Raw genomic sequence first — 8,424 nt, forward strand, 5'->3', positions numbered from 1 at the left:
GAATGGGGCAGGCATTTTCCAACAGAAGCTTGGGCTGTTATTCTTGTTGTAAATAGTTAAATTCATAATGATGCCTTAGTCTGGTTTAGGGGGAAGTTAGAACAGCAATCATGTTCCCATTAGCAGTAGCGTAATCCTGTTTCTAATGTGAACTTCATATCCACTAGCCTTAAAGTAGATCTTGCCTCTGTGTTTTATGATGACTGATGGTAACATTAATGTCTTTCCATGCCCTATGCCTTCTTCTAAAAGAAAATTGCCATGTGAAAGAACCTCATTCTTCTAATTAAGATCAACTCATACATAGAGTGCAGTATATTTTGGACCTGTCACATCAGAGTGTGTACATTATGTTGACTTATGCGTGGTGTGGTCGATCAGCCATGAGTGAGGGATTACGCACAGGCTTTCTGGATGCTTTGGGGCTTGAACCCTCTGAGCAATAGATCACAGATGCTTTCTGTCGCATATTAATAGCTGGCTCAGTATGAGGACTGGAACCCCAGAGGTGCCATAAATGCTAAAAACGTTTCACCTCCAGGACATAGAATACACAACTTAATGTGCTACTGAATGTTCTGGAAGCTGTTTTTCTTCCTTTTTTTTTTTTTTCCCAAGCCATTTTTAAAAGGAATTCAAGTTCACTTAAACATTAATGTGTCATAAAATTTTTAAACTAATGTGACACTCTGTGCTTGTTTTATTTTTGCCATGGAAGTATAGCAACTGGTTTCACAGGCAAAAATGCATTTTTTCAGTCATCTAAGGACAAACTCACCTAATTGGTGTTCCTGGTTGAGCAATAAGAGATGAGTAACCCCGACCTACCTTTGTGTGTGTATATATATATATATATATATATATTTTGTACAAGCCCACAATGCTTTGTCTTTAAAATGCCAGTAGATGAAAGTGGTTTCTCTAATGGAATCCCTAGTAAGATGGAGTTTCAAACCAGTAATTCAATTACTCCTTGTCCATGTCCTGAGCCATCACAACTCAGCATGAGACCTTGTTAGTAGCCATGCCCTAGGCCTTGGAAGAAGATAATATAACTTTACTTTTCCCTTTTTTTTTTTTTTTTTTAAAGTGCATATTCAGCAGGGAAGTGGTATTTGGGCTTTGTTGTGACCAAATCGGGCTCATTTTCAGCATCGTCTTGCAGGTTGTCCAAGCTTATGCACAGATCCAAATGGTAGAAGCATTACTGATAAGCATGTAACAAAAGAAAGGATGGATGTTCAGGATCATTCAGTCATTTTGGTACTAGAAACGGAGCAATAGTAATAGGGAAGTTATTTTCCTCTATTCTGTGCCACATTTGAACCAGAAAAAAAAAATGTTTGGGGGGCAGGGGGAGGAGGGCAAGGGAGGGCATCTGAGGAAATCTAAAGATCCATGTTCAATCCTGATCTCTGATTCACAGCCCACAGATTTGGCCACAGCAGCCAATCTGGTCAGCATCTAACTCTCCCTGTTTTAGAGTGTGTAATAATGTGCACTACCTTAAGGACTGGGAATGATATTTGGACAGGTTCTTGTTTGTGGTTTTGGAGAACTTTTTTCCATTACAGAGGATACCTACAGGATATCTGCTGCATACCCACTCTGTCCTCCTTTGCTTAGGGCATGCAGAAGTGGATTCTGCTTTGGAAATCTGATCTTACCTCTCTTTCTTTCTTGCCAATACTTCTTTCAACCAGAGAATAACTAACCTGTTTTGCATCTATTCCCTGCTTCCTCAATGCTTTCATGCATCCTTTTATGAAAGGAAGAGGAGGGTGATCAGATCCCCGGCTGTATGCTTCTTCCATCTGTAGTAGACAGAAGCAGGGCACACAACCTGATGTAGGTTGTGAGATACCGTGCTGTACCATATGGAAGAAGCAGCTGTACAGCAAGGTAACATCTGAGCTGGAGCCCAAATCCATCCCTTATCGCCATCGGCGCTGTGGGTCTGGCAAGCTTCTGTCCTCCCCCCTGCCCCTGAAACATCAGCTTTTAGCCACTGCCAGGGGCACTGTCATTGGACTTGTTTGTTGTTTTTGCTGCTGTTCCAGGTCAATAGATCCCACGTTCTTCCATGGCTCTGAAAAAAATAAATGCTCTCCCAGAGTTGTAGTCATCTCTTTGTTATTCTTTCAAGATTGCCATCATCAAGTGAACAAATGTTAGAACTGTTCAAATTGATATCGTATTTTTCCTAAACTAGTAATTTTCAAAGCTTGCTTTAGTTTCTACTCTCACTCGAGATAGATTGTACATTACATATTCTGTGGCAACCAATTAGTTCAGACCCTGCTGTGTTGCTTTGTAGGTGTTTAGACAAAAATTGAAACAATAATTATGTAAATGCAGTCTTCTTTCTGTGACTTTCAGTAGTGTTTTGCTGTGAAGTGACTCTTATTTCTGGGAAGGAAGCAACCTATTTTAAGAATAATTATTACACTAAAAGAAAGAGAAATGTAATTGCAAAAAATGTCCAAAAAGTCAAGTATGTCGTGGCCATGATTGGCATGTGAAACTGTTTGCAGAACCCCACTTAATGACTCAACAATTAATAACTGGACCAGTTACTCCAAGAGAAGACACAGTTAAATTCTCCCCACACATTCATATCTGAATCCAGGTGACTTTTCATGGTATTTTTGAAGAGATGACTATTAAGACTTCTTATCATTCTCCCTCAATCTGTCTACTCGTGTCTTGCCTTACTTTTGAATTTAAACCCTGGAAAAAATTGCCTTTGTGTCCTTTGGACTTCTTGCTAGAATGTTCCCCTTCCTGATGGGAGTTTCAGAAGATTTCAGTGTCCTTAATTTATTGTAACCATGTAAGGCATATAGCCAGAGAAATGGGGATGCCCCATCCCTGGAGGTGTTCAAGGCCAGGCTGGATGGGGCTTTGGGCAGCCTGGTCTGGTGGGAGGTGTCCCTTCCCATGGCAGGGCAGTTGGAACCGGGTGATTGATCCTTAAGGTCCCTTCCAACCCAAACCAGTCTATGATACCTAAGGGCATTACCAGAGCATGTGATACGGAGAAGAATGGTATGTATAACAAAACAGGGATAAAAAAGAAAAGCAAAGAAACAAATGAAAAACACACCTCCCACCCCAGGTAATATGACTTTGAGGTGTAAAAAGATTTACAGTCCATTTATTTGTACAAATACACTGGTAAGACTGCTTTTGAGTCTCTAAAGCTTCCCTTACTATATTTATAATTTGGAAAATACTCCATGTTCCAAACTGACAGAATCTTTCATCCTATTCATAGTTTCCTATTCAAACTATACGAGGGAGGAAAAACTCAGTATGTTGTTAAACAGCAGACAGTCAGAAATTCATGAAGTGAATGATCACCTTAAGCTGCTGCTTTGAAGTTTCACCACAGTTTTCCAGCTCATTTCCTACTGATGGAAAACTTGCCAGAAGTACTCCCAGCAGAGATAAAAATTATTTGGCCTGCTGAAATCCACACACTTTGAGATTATCAGCAGATCAAAGACAAGAGTCAAGCTGTATGCCATAGACAATTTACATAGAATACATAGGCAATGATATATATATGAATCTTTAGCTAATTAATGCATGCATTACTTAGTGGGTAGATCTAAGCAGAATGTGGAAAGAAGTTCCAGCGAAAATCTATAATGTGAAAAAGCACATCTCACATGATTGCTTTAGACTTGAAATATGTTGGGCTGACCCTACTGGATTTATTTTCTAGCTTTTAAAAACTTTGTGATTCTTAAGTTCGTCTGTCAACTTTGTTGTTGTTGCAGGATTTATAAAGTCAGAAGTGTCTCATGTTTTATTTTGCTACACAAGAGCATCTGGATGATTTCTCTCTCCTTAAGCTATGGCTGTTTGGAAAGGGTACACAGAAACAACCACCAAAACTGAGTTTCTTATTAACATGAGTGTTTGAACTGATAACAGCTCCTGGAAGTTTATGGTTCATTAATTTCCTGTGGAGGGAGGATGTTGGTAGAAGTGGGCCTTTTGGTGCAGACACGTTTGCATTCTGCTGTCCCTGCTGGGGCCAGTAGGTCTCTGGGGGAGCTCAGGACTGGGGTGGTGGGGACCAGGGAGGAGGCAGCACAGGCTGCTTTTGGTCCCCATGTCTGACCAGACCCCACATGACAAAGCAGGTATAAATAGTTGGCCTTGCTTCATCCTACAGGTCTGGCTCAAAGTTGTACTTTAAATAACGTTAAGCAGTGAAACACTGAACACCACATACCAGACAGAAGCTTGTGAAGGTGAGGACAAGGTACCTGGGGAAGCTTCTCCTGCCATCCAGCAAGCTGCCCCCTGCAGTGCAGTGCTCGTCCTCCGCCAGGTGCAGCACTGTGCATACCTTGTGGAGGTGGAATTTGCAAAAGACTGTTTGATGGAGTCAAACATCCCACTTGTGCACTGCAGTTCTGGGAGGGGCTTTAGCAGAGTGTGCACCTGCTCTGCAAGAGAGAACATTTCACTTTACCACTGCATTTGCATGTCACTGACTGAATCCATTTTTAATAAATTGGTGGAAAAAAATCGTGTGCTGAAACTTTCAAAGTTGCCAGGAAATGTCATTGTCCTTGGTCAACCCAAGCATATAGCTTGCAGTCCAAATATCAGTGCCCCAAATCCTCAGACCTGGCTGGGTGTTGAGCACATACAAGGAATTACAGATAGAACTGATTGAACGTTTCAGCAGAAACAAGAGGTAATCCCAGTCAAGGTGAAAATCTCAAGGCAGTGCAGTGTGAAGCCATTGCACATGCCTCTTTAATTGATCTGTAAAAACAGAAACACCAAATACAAGGTTCCCCCCCCCCCCCCCCCCCCCCCCCCCTTCTTTCCTCTTCCCTGTTTGGAAAGCATCAAGACTTCCTGCTCTGTATAGTTGGTCCTGAGTTTCTTCTCATTGCTTAATATATATTTTAATTTATTTTTTAATTTATTACATTTCTATTTTTAAAGTAATAAATTAAATGCTGTTTTGTCATATTTCAGTCTCAGCTCCTGGGCCTATTTGCTACACACAGTCAGCTAAAAATAAGCTTCTTTTCCCTTGGATGTGTTATATAAATTCAGTCCCTAGCCATTCGATAGTGCTTACCCAGTGATGCTGAGTTGATTTCACTTGTATCTTGTGTAACTTTTACGGCTCCAACAGAGACAGAACACACCGATTGTTTTGTCCAACAAGTTTTCATATCAAATTTTTCTCCCCAATCTTCCCCAAGCTCACTGCTGAAATCAAGCATATTTAAGAAGCACAATGGGCACTCAATCTTTTTTTAATGTGATCACTATCACTGCATGTAAGATTAATTTCATTTCTGTTCTCGGAAATTGCTTTTGATCTGTGATATTTAAGTCAGTCCTATCTGAATTGCCATGTGGTATTATTCTGACAGCTTGGGCTGCCATTCCATAGCCTCGTTTGCCCCGTTGGATCTTTATGTGGTATTCCTGCATCACTGCTGAGGACATGATGTACCCTTGCTTGTGCATTTCTTGATAGAAAGCATCAGGTGAGAGTCAGTCTTTGACACATTCAATACAGCCAATTGATCACAGTAGCCTCTCAGGATTTAAAAGCTATTAATTATAATTAACTTCCTGCTTTGTTCAGAGAGTTCTGTTAAAAACAAACAAAGCAAAAAAAAATTACCTCAGTAGACATCATTGTTCCGCAGTCCAGAATATTGTTGCAAACCCAGGACTCAGGAAAGGGGCAGCAAGGCTGTGAACAACCACAAACAAATCTTGGGGGGGAAGAAGAAAGCAAGGGAACAGCATGGGTAGGATGGGGGAAAAATAATCACAGGCTCAGATATGCAACAAGCCTTTCATATTAATTGTTGTAATGAAGTTATGCAGATGCTATCAATTAAGCTATAACTAGGTCCATGCCTTAGCCATAACCAATTAGGTCAAGAAAAGAACACAAGTGCCAACATCTTACCTCATTGCTAGGTCTACAACTTACATCCTAAAACTGCTTGCTCAGCTGCTGCCCAGGTCCACGTGCTTCTTTATCTATGCTCTTGACAGGCACGCACAGAAAACACTGACAGGATGCATTATCTGGTGAAAAGCTCAGGGCTTGCTGCCAGCTCCGTAGGCTCAGCTGCTAGAGGGCCCACTCGGGTGTGGGGTCCAAATTTTGCTGAATCCTTGGCCTGCAGGAATACAATTTATTCAGCTCCAGACCATCTGTTGAAACTTTTCCATGTGGCAATAATTAAGTAATTATTAGGGCAGAGAAAGCATGAGTCTATCGCCTGGGGACAAGGATGGGGGTGATGACTTCTGCCCAAGCTCTATTGAGCACTAAATGTGAAACCTTTGTGAGCAGAGGCAGCTGCCCTGTCTCTTCTCTGTAACTCAGAATATCCTTTTTCTACAGTGTCCATCTGCTGCTTTTGAGATGGACCTTCAGGTCTCCACGGGCACCAAAAAGGAGTGCAGCCCAGGTCTCCATCCTGCTGACCAGAAGAGCCAGGCAATGAAATGCTGTGCAAACAGAGGAGGCGTGCTCATTCCTCATCTTTGTGTGCAGGGCAAAGACGAGGTCAGTGCTCTAAATCATCAGCTCGAGACAGGCACCTCCTGACAACCCCAGGTAACACCTTCTTCCAGAGAAGAATGCACCTGAGCGTTTACAGTTTACAAGAAATAAAAGCCATTTTTTTCTTATTTATTCTTCCCCTAAGGGTGAAAGTAACAGCAGTAGTTTTGGTAGTTGTAATGTTTGGATGGGGCTGTATTAGATCTCATTGATAGCAAGCTCCCATTTAACCCCCAGATTTGAAGCCTGTTTCATTTTTGAAAGTTACTTAATGCTGAGCAGTCTGCCTCCCTGTGTGTTACCTACCCTGTCTTTTGTGGATCATTAAGACATACAGCTGGAGCACTCCCAAACACAGCCCGACAGGTAGCTGGAAGATGCCCTGCAGACAGACAAGACCCCACACGTATGGCAGTCTTCTATGCCGTAATATAAGTCTGAACAGTCTTTGGGATGCTGTGGGCTACCCCTGAGGCACGAACAAGGCTGGAAGGCAGGCAGGTCAGGAGAAATGTTAAGCTTACTTCTGTTCCCCAAATTAAATGCTGGATAGATATAGCTAATGAGTTTCAAATATATATTCACTTGCCAGTAAAGTGCCTCCAGTTCTAGCAGTTCTGTGAATATGGAATGACTGAGGAAGTTCCCTTCTATAATACAATATTATGTATTGTTAGGAAGACATAAATTAAGTGATTTAGGCTGATATAAGTTCCCAAAGATTCACCGTGTATTTCATACTTATACATAATACTTGCTCTGATATCAAAATACAAAAAAACAGCAGGAAACTGAAGAAAGAAAACAATACTTTTTTTTTTTTTTTTCTAAGTTGCAAAGCTGGGAGGGGAAACCCTACTAATATAGGGTAATGTAGTAATATACACATCCACAAATACCTTTGATCATTGACGGTTCTATCTTGAACATCCTCCCTAGGGAAGCTACTGCATTTGGGAAGGAGCATTATTATTCTGAGCAAAAGCCAGTTTTCAGAATATTCCTTTAGCCTTCTGTTGTTTACAAACTCTCTCTGTTTGCTAATTCTGAATCCAAGTCTATGGGGAAATAGAAATGATTTATTAAAAGATACAGTGTGAGAGACCAATGTGAGAAATCATGCAGTCTCAATGTGATCTCAGCTTCAATAGACATCATGATATGTTTCCAAGGTGTCAGAGAGATCTCACTTGAGTGAAAGCTAAGTCCATTGGTACAGAGAACTTAATAGACCACTTGATGTCACCCTTGCTCTCCCCTGAAAGAAACACACAGCAATAAAAGAAAAAGAATGTAATTTTAAAGTCCTGGATGTGCCATGAGAAGGTAAATAACAGGTTATTACCAGAATATAGATTTTCTAGGATAGTTTATACACAATGTGTGAAAAGTCTTCTATTAAGGCCTTATATTACCTTTTAAATGAAGAATTATTTGAGGCCAAGACTGCTGTTTATTGATTTATTTCTACAGTCCCTGCCAAAGTGGCATAGTAAAGTTGGAGCCTGCAGAATCTACTCTAAATGAAATAAAATTTGCAATTCAGCATGGAGAGTTGCCACCCGGTGATTTTGTCTTTTATTAAACTTTTACATTTTGTATAAGTCAAGCTGGAGTTACCATTAGGTAAAAGGAGGTGAATAGCTTGTAAGCTTGTTATAGGGCAAACTGTGTTGGCCTTCTTGTTGTTGCCAAATACTATGTAATAGCAACAATACAGGCAATCCCAGTTGTTTCAGCAACTTCTGCAGCAGCATCCTGTCAAATAATTTTGCTCTTGTCAGTCCTGTGTGCCATTGATCATAACTGACTATATTTCAGAACTGCCAAGAGAAGTGCCATAAACCAGAGGA

The 8,424-nt window shown here is 40.9% G+C and overlaps 1 long non-coding RNA gene across 2 annotated transcripts; it reads right to left on the reverse strand.

Annotated features, from left to right (window-relative positions):
• Positions 1–809: 809 nt before the first annotated feature.
• On the reverse strand, positions 810–5,758 carry LOC106036887 (uncharacterized). Of its 2 annotated transcripts, none has more exons than XR_001207718.3 (4): positions 5,672–5,758; positions 5,114–5,247; positions 4,281–4,463; positions 810–2,089 (listed from the first exon to the last, which is right to left on the reverse strand). It is a non-coding gene; the product is annotated as an uncharacterized lncRNA (long non-coding RNA). The 2 variants fall into 2 exon arrangements; XR_001207719.3 differs by having other exon boundaries at positions 4,247–4,463.
• Between the last annotated feature and the right edge of the window lie 2,666 nt (positions 5,759–8,424).

The sequence above is a fragment of the Anser cygnoides genome, chromosome 1 (assembly GCF_040182565.1).
Source record: "Anser cygnoides isolate HZ-2024a breed goose chromosome 1, Taihu_goose_T2T_genome, whole genome shotgun sequence".
Taxonomy (NCBI): Eukaryota; Metazoa; Chordata; class Aves; order Anseriformes; family Anatidae; genus Anser; species Anser cygnoides.